General features: G+C 41.5%; 1 protein-coding gene across 1 annotated transcript in view; it reads right to left on the bottom strand.

The window, feature by feature from the left end:
• Positions 1–12,194, bottom strand: part of LOC309568417 (sodium-dependent neutral amino acid transporter B(0)AT2-like) — a 500,552-nt gene that overhangs the window by 328,060 nt on the left and 160,298 nt on the right. The window lies entirely within an intron of this gene.

Below are 12,194 nucleotides of genomic sequence, written 5' to 3'. Positions count from 1 at the left end.
CGCAATCCGCTACGCCCACATGTGAACGTAGCCTGAAATTATTTAAAAATCAAAATATGCTGTTAAAAGATTCCTCCAATCTCTCTCTAATGTCAGTACGCATAAGCTTTGTACAACACAGTAAAACAATAATTCAGCGAATGTAGCACCTACTGCAGGATCTCCCCGTTAAATTATACTGATCTCAAATCTTCTAACTATGTGGATATTGCCTACAATGACAGTGTCTACACTGAAAAGATTTATTGGTTCAATAGCATCCCACATATAATTATACAGAGTAATCAGTCAAACTCAATGATTTTGTCAGGTGTACTGGTACATAAAGATGTCTGAACTTTTGGCCTAATCCTGTTTAAAGGCTTAACATCATCATATATCCAACAGTTAATGTCACACCACATATTTTTTAAGAATGTGTATTCATATCATATCCTATTAGTATCCAATGGTGTCCAACAATGTGCAATATGTCATCACTTACTATGTCGGCCCTATATGAAAGATGTGCAGGTGGAATACCTTTGTTCAATATTGATGAAAGCCATGGTTCAGCATCTGACCCTGGATGTGTCTGTTCATTTTTGATGTTGGAGTCTGTGCTTCTATCACTTGTTTAGAAGATGTAAAATTTTAGTGTGGTCTTCAACTTTACACTATTGCGGATTGTACCTTTTTTCTGGGTTCAGGATCTTGTATCCTTTGAAACTGTCACTATAATGATCTCTTCAACTGTGTGGTTTTGCAGTTTGCTATGTCTTTCCTACAGCACATAAACAAAAGCTTTAAATCCAAAAACTCAAGAGCCAGTGAATCTATCAGATAAGACATACTCTGAGCGAACTGGACTCTGCCAGGAACTAAGGAACCAAGGAGCAGGTAAAATAATTTTCACTTTTAATACAAATGATAATAAAAAGTGACCATAACCACTTTCCAAACAGGTTCAAGTCCTCACAGTCAATGAATAAGTCCAAGACTTTTGTTGAAGGACACAAGTTGACTAAAGCCCCGTACACACGTACCGATCGTCGGCGAACGATCGGCCGTCTTTTGTCCCCGGGCTGTCGGTGTCTGTTGAAAAGTGCAAAGACAGCACAAGAATTTTGTCCGCCGACTACAGCCGACTGCAGAAGTGATGTCATGTGATGGTTAACTTTCCCTGTGTTTTTTCTTTTCTGAGCATGCCCAGTCTTGCAAATCTGCGGTCTGTCGGCCGAATTCTGTACTGACTGGCGAACAATCGGCCGCTCTGGTGTCGGCATACAAAAATTTTAATGCTTGCATGACAGATTCTTGTCGGCAGAATGTGCGCTGACGGCTGTCGGAGGCATCATACTAACAAGACTACAATCGGCAGATCGGTCGTCGGCCGACGCTTTTCGGCCGACGATCGGTACGTGTGTACGGAACTTAAGGCAGGGTTCGGATATGTGCACCGCTGGTTCATGCCTGGGATCCAATGCCTCTGTTTCAATAAAGAGAACCAGTCACAACAATATAGTTTCACATAGAGGGCTTTTGGTCCCTTGGTGATAAAATGTTTATTGGGAAAAAATTGAAAAAAGTTAAAGTTGCACCCAAGCACTTAAACCGCATCCAAAACAACTTTGAGCCCCCACCCTAAACACATGCATCGGGCATGCCTATGAACAAAAACATAAATTGTGCTAGACATGTTACATATTACCATGCACCCTGGGGTGAGAGAAATAATTCTAAGCCCTTTATTTGCAGTATCCTCCAAACTGATGACCTATAAGGGCTTTTAAAATGTCACCTGTTAAATATTTAGTAATTTCACAGGCACACACCGTTTTAAGGCCCAACATGTTAGGTAGGTTTTCTATTAGTGGTCTCATTTCTTTTACACAAATATAGACCCCCTTCTGCCTCTAATTTCTATGCTTTGAACGACATCCTCTGCTGTTGAGTGGCCTCTTTGATTCTTGTGATCCTGTTGGAACCCGGGGCTATCATGAGCTCTTCTCTGGTATTATACTGTATGTGAATATCAAGTACCTTCTAAGGTCTTATTATGTGACAGCTTTTAAGTGAAGCATAACGTGTATGAAGGTAGTTCCCTGACTGAACTGCACACTGTTTTGTGTTCAGATGTACTGTATTTTCTGCATATACTTTGTACTAGTATGTCTCAAAACTAATAAACAGAACTTGTAAAAAAAAAAAAAAAAATCATGTTGAGTAGGCAAGCTCATCTTCTATATTTTACAAAAAAATATAGGTGATTTTGTGTTTGTGCGCCTCAAAATTAACTTTAGTGCATTTTGTAATGATATTTTGCATTTGATAAACTGTTATGCTAATATTGTATGACATAACAAATTTATTCTCCAGGGTCTCTGCTTTCAGAAAATATATAATGTTTTGGGCGTTTTAAATAATCTACAGGTCTAAAATGATTTTTTTACACATGTGCAAAAAAACACAAAAACGGCTCTAACAGCAAAAAGGTTGTTGGTCGTGCAACAGATATAATATAAACGTAGAATGCTCTGTTCACCTTATGGATGATACTTTGTGTACTATTAATTTTATACTTAGTGCCCATTCACACTACCGCGACTTGTCAGGCAACTGGTCAGCCTGACCAGTCGCGGTCCATGCAGTGCTACGGGAACCGTTCTAATAGGAGCGACTCAAGTCGCTCCGACTTAGAAAATAGTTCCTGTACTACTTCGGGGCAACATGGGAGCGACTTGCATTGACATTCATTATATGAAGTCCGTGCAAGTCGCGCCGAAGTCGCAGTGCGCGCGACTTCACAGGTCGCCCCCGAAGTCGTGCCGTGGTAGTGTGAACCGGCACTTATAGTCTTATACTGCACTCGGCCATAAATGTAATACACCTAGCTAACCTTTTTACTATAATTTAAATATCCTGAATGTTTCTATCCATGTTTTTGCCCATGACACATACAGCCTGGAAATAGAGCATCATTTTTAGTTGATGCTTGGGTGGCGTCACCTTTATTGCCTCCACCTTCGGCATAAGAAAGGGTTCAGGTCATCTTAAGGTACTTTTATTGGTATCATTGTCTTTCTAATATGTAAATCAATTGGGCACTCAACTTTAGGACCATTGAGATAAGCCCTATGTATATACACATGCTATGTCTTTTATGTTTTTTCCTTTTGTTACCTAGAAATGTTCACTCTCGAGAAATGTCTATGAAAACTCCTGAAGAAGCTATTATGAAGATGGCGAAACATGTAGAGTTGATATTTTCGAGTGCATTTTCTTGATTTTATCATTTTATATTGATGTACTGTCTTGTCCTCACCTCCTATGTGTAATAAAATGTACAATTTTTGAGAATTCAGATTTTTCTCCATCATTTTGCACCGTTAAAGTTCCACTTTGCCCCCCTCCATTGTAGCTACTTTAAACAAAGAGATGTGGTGCTTTTTACTTCATCTCTAGCAATATTTCTTTAAAATTTAAATATCCTGAATGTTTCTATCCATGTTTTTGCCCATGACACATACAGCCTGGAAATAGAGCATCATTTTTAGTTAATATAAAAAATTATTTGATGATAATTTAAGGGGGTTTCCAACTTGCAGTTGCTAAAATTGAATGGTTTCCCACACACATAAATACAGATTTCTTAAAATTATTATTTATAGTTTCACTTTTGTAATCTATGTACTACCTGGGACTTTTTGCAATATTCATTTTACATTAAAAAAATAACATAATTTAGGCATTTTCCTGGTATTAGGTGTTTTCAAGGCAGAACTACCTTTATCATTGAAGCATAGAAATAACGGGTGAATTCCAGAGTCCAGTGTTGTACTGCTGCCAAGACAGACAATAAAACCTGGAAGCAATGTTTGAGAGCTGTATCCGCAAAGGACTTTAAAGAGATAAAAGGGGAAAATTTTCAAATTTATCTAATGCTAGTGACTGGCAGTGATTATGTGTATACGGTCATTACTGTGGCCTGTTGCCCAAATATTCCAAAATGTTTTTAAAATTACGCAAGAACAGCTAAATAAGGAGGATGAGCCACAAAAGTGAGACACAAAGCCACTACTCTGTATGTTTTATTTATGTCCCGCTGGCCATTCATGTAATTGAATACATTCACCATTGACCACCAATATAGGGGCACTTCAGCACTGTCCATCAATGTAAGAAGCCCTTTTCAACGAATCTCCAAAATAAGAGGGCACTTCACTACTGACCACCAATGTAAGAGGGCACTTCACTACTAACCACCAAATTATTGGGCTCTACACTGAACAACAACATAAGAGATCACTTCATCAATGACCATAAATGTAAGGGGACACTACATTGGTGTGTAGCAGGGAAGGGTTTCTACTCTTTAACACATTCCTGCTCTGCTCTCAGGTGATTCTCTGGATCTGGCACAGTATTATGGGCCCACAGGATCCCAGCACCGATCACTCAGTCAACACCTGTGATGGAAACCCTGCCTGACCCAGCCTCTAACAGTCCACACATAGGGGGAGATTTACTAAAACTGGTTCAGACAAAATCCACTGCAGCTGTGCATAGCAACCATTCAGCTTCTAACTTCAGCTTGTTTGAAATTTTCTTTGGTTTTACTAAATTCATAAATGCAAGGTACAGGTCAGCCTCCTGAATGGGCTTACAGCTCCAAACAATGCTTAACAAGACATTATCAGAACACAGAGAGAGCAAAGCAGCTATGCAAATCAGAAATAAGTCCAGGGAGCAGAGACTAAAGTAAAAGCCTGTACCTATGTGAGGGGTGTCCTAGTGTCCAGAACCTTCCTTTGGGGAACTAATTCTCAGCTCTCCACCTTCCTAATATGCCCCTGTCCTAGCAGGGGTGAGCTGGCACTTAACCCACATTGTTCTGTAAGCCAAATTTGACTCTTAGCTATGGGTCATCTAGTGGCCAACCACAGAAACTATTGCAGGCCACTATATGTTGGTCGCCTTCACAGTGTGCCCCTGGCCAGGCTCCAAGATGGTAACTATAACTGAAAACCACTGCAGGTGGTCAGTGCTAGCAGGTCTCCTTGGGGGAACTCAACCCTCAGTTGTGAATGGGAGACATCCTACAGCCCTCCCACAGTTGGCAGTGGAGGATGAAGAACTGGGTGCCAGAATCTCCTTCAGATGTCCCTTTAGGCTTACTAGTCTTACTACGGGTCCCTCTGGTCAGACGTTTTCCATAAGCACAACAGATGGCAGTTGTGATACCAAGGTCATGGGTTGGCCTCTCCTGTTGGATGCACTGACTCCGGGTACACCAAGCCACATCCATTCTTCTGTCCCCCTGAGGCAGTACACCATTGGCATACAACCTAAGGGCACGTGAACCCTAGGCATCCATCGCAGATTGCTTTCCTCAGACACAATGTCAAAGCACATGTACGGGGTAGGCAAGGTCTTTTACTAGTCCATCCAGGGACTACTTCATGCGACTTCTAAGCAATTTTCCTGTTTTATGTACAATGAGCTCCCAGAATCCTGTTTGCGATGCCAGGTGTTGTAGCATGGGAGCACTTCTACTCTTATACCTATTCCTACCTGGTTCTCGAGTTATTCCCTTGATCCAGTGAAGTACTGTGAGCATTGGCCTCTAGTAGGTGTGGGGCAGCCCAGCCTTGCCTAACTAGCACTTCTCAGATGCCTTTCTTACCCATTTCAGGCTTAGCTTGCAATGGACCCAACTGTGATCCTAGTGCAAAATGCCATTAACAGGAGATGTTCCCATACTGGTTAGAGGAAGGAGCAGTCCACACAGTTTCTTTTGCTTGGTTTTACTAATGCAACGTACAGGTCAGCCTCACAGATGGAGGGGGGCACACAGCTTACAGTTCTGAACAGTTCTTCACAAGACATTAGCACGACACAGAGAAAGAGAAAGCAATGCAGCAAAGCAAATCAGAGATAATAGAATTTAGAAAGAGTGCAGAGTCAAAACCAGAGGTGCATACATAAATGACAAGTGTCCTAGTGTCCAGCATCTCTTCTGTGGGATGTGAGTAGTCCCAAATCCCAAATCCAGCTTCCTCCGACTTCACTCTAAACCGAGGAAGCTATACGCAAACTACATGTTGGTCCATTCTGTTACACTCACAGGGAAAACCAGTAATCACTCTCTTCTTGTGGCAACCAACCCAGCCAGCATTACGCCATTTCACAATCTTACCCAGGGTACACTTCACCTAGCAGGGGTTGGGCTGGCACGTAACCTACACATCTCTGTAAGCTGAATCTCAGAATCTCACTTTCCAGCTATGGGGTCATCTAGTGGCCAATAAGGGGAACTACAAAAGGTCATAGCCATGCCCTATCCTACAACACCACTGCCCTTCAATGAAATGTAACACTACACTGGCTACCAACATAAAAGGAGGCACTATACCACTGACTACTAATGTGGGGGGGAGGGGACTACAATGACCACCAATATAAGGGTGTACTACATATCTGGCCACCGATTTAGGGGGCACTAAAATGATCATGAGCATAAGGGACATATTATCACTAACCACCAATTTAATGTTTCACTACACTGACCACCAAAGTAGAGGGGCATTACACTGACCACTCTGCATAGTGCATACCCCTGACTGTTGCATTCTGAAAGCTGTGCTCTACATTACATACTCTGATCATTGCATTCTGTAGGCTGTGCTGTCCATTATATAGTCCTGACCAAAGTGCTAACTCACTCAACAGATGCTGGGCTCTAAGTAGTCCCTAAATGTTTTAGTGAAGTTCTCCTTTATAGTAAGTTCAGACAAAGTGTTAGCTTTATGTTTATATTCTGTGTGCAGAAAAGTATGTAGTGGCAGAGTTTTTTTTAGTGATCCTTTGTTCTGAGGCTTACAGTATCTTACAAAAGTGAGTACACCCATCACATTTTTGTAGATATTTTATTATATCTTTTCATAAAACAACACTGAAGAAATTACACTTTACTACAATGTAAAGTAGTGAGTGTACAGCTTGTATACCAGTGTAAATTTGCTTTCCCTTCAAAATAACTCATCCCACAGCCATTAATGTCTAAACTGCTGACAACAAAATAGAGTGAGTACACCTCTAAGTTAAAATGTCCAAAATGTCAATATTTTGTGTGGCTACCATTATTTTCCAGCACTGCCTTAACCTTCTTGGGCATGGAGTTCACTGGAGCTTCACAGGTTGCCACTAGAGTCCTCTTCCACTCCTCCATGACATCAGAGCTTTGCGCTCCTCCACCTTCCATTTGAGGATGCCCAACAGATGCTCAATAGCGTTTAGGTCTGGAGAAATGCTTGGTCAGTCCATCACCTTTACCCTCTGCTTCTTTAGTAAGGCAGTGGTTGTCTTGGAGGTGTGTTTGGGGTCGTTATCATGTTGGAATACTGCCCTGCGGCCCAGTCTCCAAGGGGAGGGGATCATGCTCTGCTTCAGTATGTCACAGTACATGTTGGCATTCATGGTTTCCCTCAATGAACTGTAGCTCCCCAGTGATGGCAGCAATCATGCAGGCTCAGACCATGACACTCCCACCACCATGCTTGACTGTAGGCAAGACACACTTGTCTTTGTACTCCTCACCTGGTTGCCACCACACACGCTTGACACCATCTGAACCATCTTTAGAAGAGGCATCCTTCTGGGACGACAGCCCTGCAGAGCAAATTGATGTAGTGTGCATCGTATGGTCTGAGCATTGACAGGCTGACCCCCCCACCCCTTAAACCTCTGCAACAATGCTAGCAGCACTCATATGTCTATTTACCATAGACAACCTCTGGATATCACGCTGAGCACGTTCACTCAACTTCTTTGGTCAACCAGGGCAAAGCCTGTTCCGAGTGGAACATGCCCTGTTAAACCACTGTATGGCCTTGGCCACCATGCTGCAGCTCAGTTTCAGGGTCTTGGCAATCTTCTTATAGCCTATGCCATGTTTATGTAAAGCAACAATTCTTTTTTTCAGATCCTCAGAGAGTTCTTTGCCATGAGGTGTTATGTTAAACTTCCAGTGACCAGTATGAGAGAGTGAGAGCAATAACACCAAATTTAACACACCTGCCCCCCATTCACACCTGAGACCTTATAACACTAACATGTCACATGACATCGGGGAGGGAAATTACTAATTGGGCCCAATTTGGACATTTTCACGTAGGGGTGTACTTACTTTTGTTGCCAGTGGTTTTGACATGAATGTCTGTGTGTTGAGTTATTTTTAGGGGATGACAAATTTACACTGTTATACAAGCTGTGCACTCACTACTTTACATTGTAGAAAAGTGTCATTTCTTCAGTGTTTTCACATGAAAAGATATAATAAAATATTTACAAAAATGTGAGGGGTGTACTCACTTTTGTGAGATACTGTATGTGTATTTTAGACACTCCCAGCACAGTAATTAGGGAACAAGAGTTTTGGTATATGTGCGGTGTATGCAGCAAAAAGGCTCACTCTATATTTAACTATGTCCCTTTAAAGTGGCTGTAACCCTAAAAAATGCTTTTGTCCCTTTAAGGCATAATATGTAGAGCAGTGTTCCTGTAGTGTAATTTGTCCCTTTCTATGTTGTATAATACCTGGTTGAGCCTGCCTTCTCCTGTCTTCCCCTGTTTAAACTGACTACGTTTATCATGACTCCTGATCCATGATACCGCGGTCAGTTTACATGCCTCCATCATCCTGCTCTTTCCTCAGCATCTTTCCCCCCTCCCTCTTCTTCTCTCCCTGTTCCGTAATCTGTGTGTGAGCCAATCTCCTCCCTGCCCCTCTCCTTTCCTATCCTCTCCGCTCATGCCTGTGTAAATCTATTCCCTGCAGCTGCTCCAGTGCTTGTAATTTAAAGAAATATATATTAATTACTTTGATCCCCTCTGTTTTTAGGTCCCGGTTCAGTACAGTGTGTGTGTCTTCCTAAAATTATAATGCTAAATACCTTCTTTGCGGAGCCCTGCTGTGCAGACCCGTAACCTCCCTCTGCCAGTTTGCATTCATCAGAGGGGAATCTCAGCCCCTCCCACTGTACTCACTTACATCAGAAAGGGAAGCAGAGGGAGGTCACATAAAAGCACAGCAGGGCTCTGAAAGAAGGTATTTATCATTATAATGTTAGGAAAACACACACACTGTACTGAACAGGGACCTAAAAAAGAGTGTCAAAGTTATTAATACATGTGACTTAACAACCACTTTAAGGCCATGCATACTGTTCAACATGTTGCAGCCATGTACACTGCAGCTTTTCTTTCTTCAATGTGCCCCAAATCTTTTACAATCCTAACAATTGTGACTAGAGTTCATTCGATTTGCAAACTACTAGGGATACTTCTTCGATTAGATACAATTGCAACAGAAGAGCAAGAAGAGATGAAAAGAAAAAAAGAAAGAAGGGGCAAAGGGACAACAGAACCCCTTTGATATAAGCAATGAGATCTGGTATTAAAAGGTTGACAAGCTTGCACATTGTTGATAACAATGCAGTGCCATTGCACATAATACCTTTCATGACTTTTGAACTGTGCAAAGTTGGTCATGGTCATAAAAAAAGTTGTATGTACAGTCACACTCTGACTTAAAGTAAAACGAAACCCATTGTTTTAATTGTTTCCCAGAACAGTTACATTCAAGGCATGCCATAAATGACGAGTGTCATGATTACTTGTGCTCTCAACTGAACTGTCAAGCCATCAAATGGCTGGTGTCGTATCTGACAACATTGCAGTTAAATTGATGGGTTTAATTCCACTTTAACCACTTCAGCCCCAGAAGATTTTACCCCCTTCCCGACCAGGCCCTATTTTGCGATTCGGCACTGCGTTACTTTAACGGACAATTGCGGGGTCGTGCAATGCTGTACCCAAACAAAATTTACGACCTTTTTTTCACACAAATAGAGCTTTCTTTTGGTGGTATTTGATCACCTCTTTGATTTTTATTTTTTGTGCTATAAACATAAAAAGAGCGACAATTTTGAAAAATAAAAATAAAAATATTTTTCACATTCTGCTATATAACATTCCCAAAAACAAAAATTAAAAAATCAAAATTTTTTAACATTTTAGGCCAATTTATTTTCTGCTAAATATTTTTGGTAAAAAAAAAATCACAATAAGCGTATTTTGATTGATTTGCGCAAAAGTTATCACGTTTACTAACTAAGGGAAAGATTTATGTCATTTTTATTGTTTTTTTTTTTTTTTACTAGTAATTGCGGCGATCTGCGATTTTTTGCGGGACTGCAACATTGTGGCGGACAGATCAGACCCCTAACTGACATTTTTTACACTTTTGGGGGTACCAGTGACATTACTACAGTAATCAGTGCTAAAAATATGCACTGTTACTGTAATAAGGACACTGGCAGGGAAGGGGTTAACACCAGGGGTGATCAAAGCTTTAAATGTATGCCTCATGCTTACTGACGTGTGGGGGGGGAGGGGGGTTTCTGTGACACAGACAGAGATTACAGGTTCAGCTATGCTGAATCCTGTGATCTCTCCCTGTCTGTCACTGAGAAGATCCGCCTGCTTTGTTTACACATGCAGGCAGGTTTTCTCCCTGTTTCAGCGATGATTGGGGAAGAGAGGCAGCGATCGCCACCTCTCCTCCTACGGCCCGACTCCCGCTATGTCTAAACACAGCGGTCGCGCGCCGCCGAGACCACAAGGAGTCCAGTGACGTAGGTCTATGTCGCTGGACCTAGGAGAGCCGACCTGCCGCAGTAGGATTACTGTGAGCAGTCGGCTAGTGGTCAAAGTGATAAATAGAAAAATAACAAACAAGTTATACTTACTTGCTCTGTGTAGTTGGTTGTGCAGAGAGCAGCCCCAATCCTTCTCTTCTCAGCTCACTGGCCGGCGCTCCTGGCCTCTCCCTCCTGCCAAGTGCCCCCAGAGCAAGCAGCTTGCAATTGAGGCGCCTGAGCAGGCTTGCTCCTAGGCCACGGCTCTGCGTGTCCATTGACACACAGAGCCGCGGCTCAGCCCCGCCCCGCCCCTCTCTCTCCTCATTGGCTCACTCGCTGTGATTGACAATGGCTCCCGCTGCTGTCTTAGACAATGATGAGAGAGAGAGTCCCTGGACAGCTGAGGTTTTCTTTGCACAATTCTAGACGAAGATCAAGCTCAGGTAAATATTAGGGGCTGGGATGCATACATAGAATGCATGAAGGTAAAAAACCTTTAGCCTTTACAAACAACGTTAGTGAGCATGATGTAGTAGAAGGGGGTACACAATCTATAACAATTTTTATGAGACATAACTTTTTAATTTTCAGCCATGTGACTTCTTTTTTTTTTAACCTCATTACATATCATTGCTAAAATAAAGACCCTTATTACAAACAACTTTGGGTAAAACGTAGTAAATTGAGCCATATGCCGGTATTTTTATTAATGTTTGCTATAAAGCAACATTGTATGTTTAATACAATATTTTTTTTTCCAAGAGGTTATTTAAGGCTATTGTTTATATTATTTTTATTATTTTTTTTTCGTTTACTGGACAGGTCAGTGCTTTAAAAGAAAAGGAAACAGATTTTATGTGAATCACTAGATAAAGCAAAAGGAGATACTGGAAAACAACAGAATAAAGAAGAACACAAAACAAAACAGGATAAAAGCATAGAATAATACACATCCTGGACCGAAACGTGCAGGTAGTGAGGGACGTGACGGCTTCAATTCACACAGTTCAGCTTCAATTTCTGATTCATTCATAGTCAGCTTGAATGTCTCTTTTTTTAAGCAAAGTAGCCAAAAAAATTACGTGCAGACGTGAGAAACATGAGCAAAGAGTTTATTACATCAGGGAGTTTATTATTTTGTCTGGAAGAGAGTCAAATGATTAGGAAACAGTGTCTAGAGAGGCTTCATTTCTTGAAATGTACAGTCCTCTTGGGGAAAGGACCTGAGAAATAAGCCCGTACCTGTCTCTTTATAACTCTCTAAAAGAAATGAATATAGCTAGTCCAAAAATGTAATATATTGCAGATTGCTAGTCCTTGATGCGATATCTGCCTTTGTTTTCTTTTTGAAAACATCCTTTGCTTTTTTACCAGGTAATCCTGCAAATAACACACTTCTTGTCCTTGGGTGGCTATGTCACACCTCCACTGTATCTATGGAGGGAGCCAAGGTTGTCACCCTAAGCTGCTCTTCTGATATGGAATCCAAACATTCTTCACTGCATCTGCCAG

The sequence above is a fragment of the Pelophylax lessonae genome, assembly GCF_965119305.1.
Source record: "Pelophylax lessonae genome assembly, chromosome: 12".
Taxonomy (NCBI): domain Eukaryota; kingdom Metazoa; phylum Chordata; class Amphibia; order Anura; family Ranidae; genus Pelophylax; species Pelophylax lessonae.
Note: the sequence above shows the minus strand (reverse complement) of the source record. Positions and strands in the feature narration are given on the sequence as shown.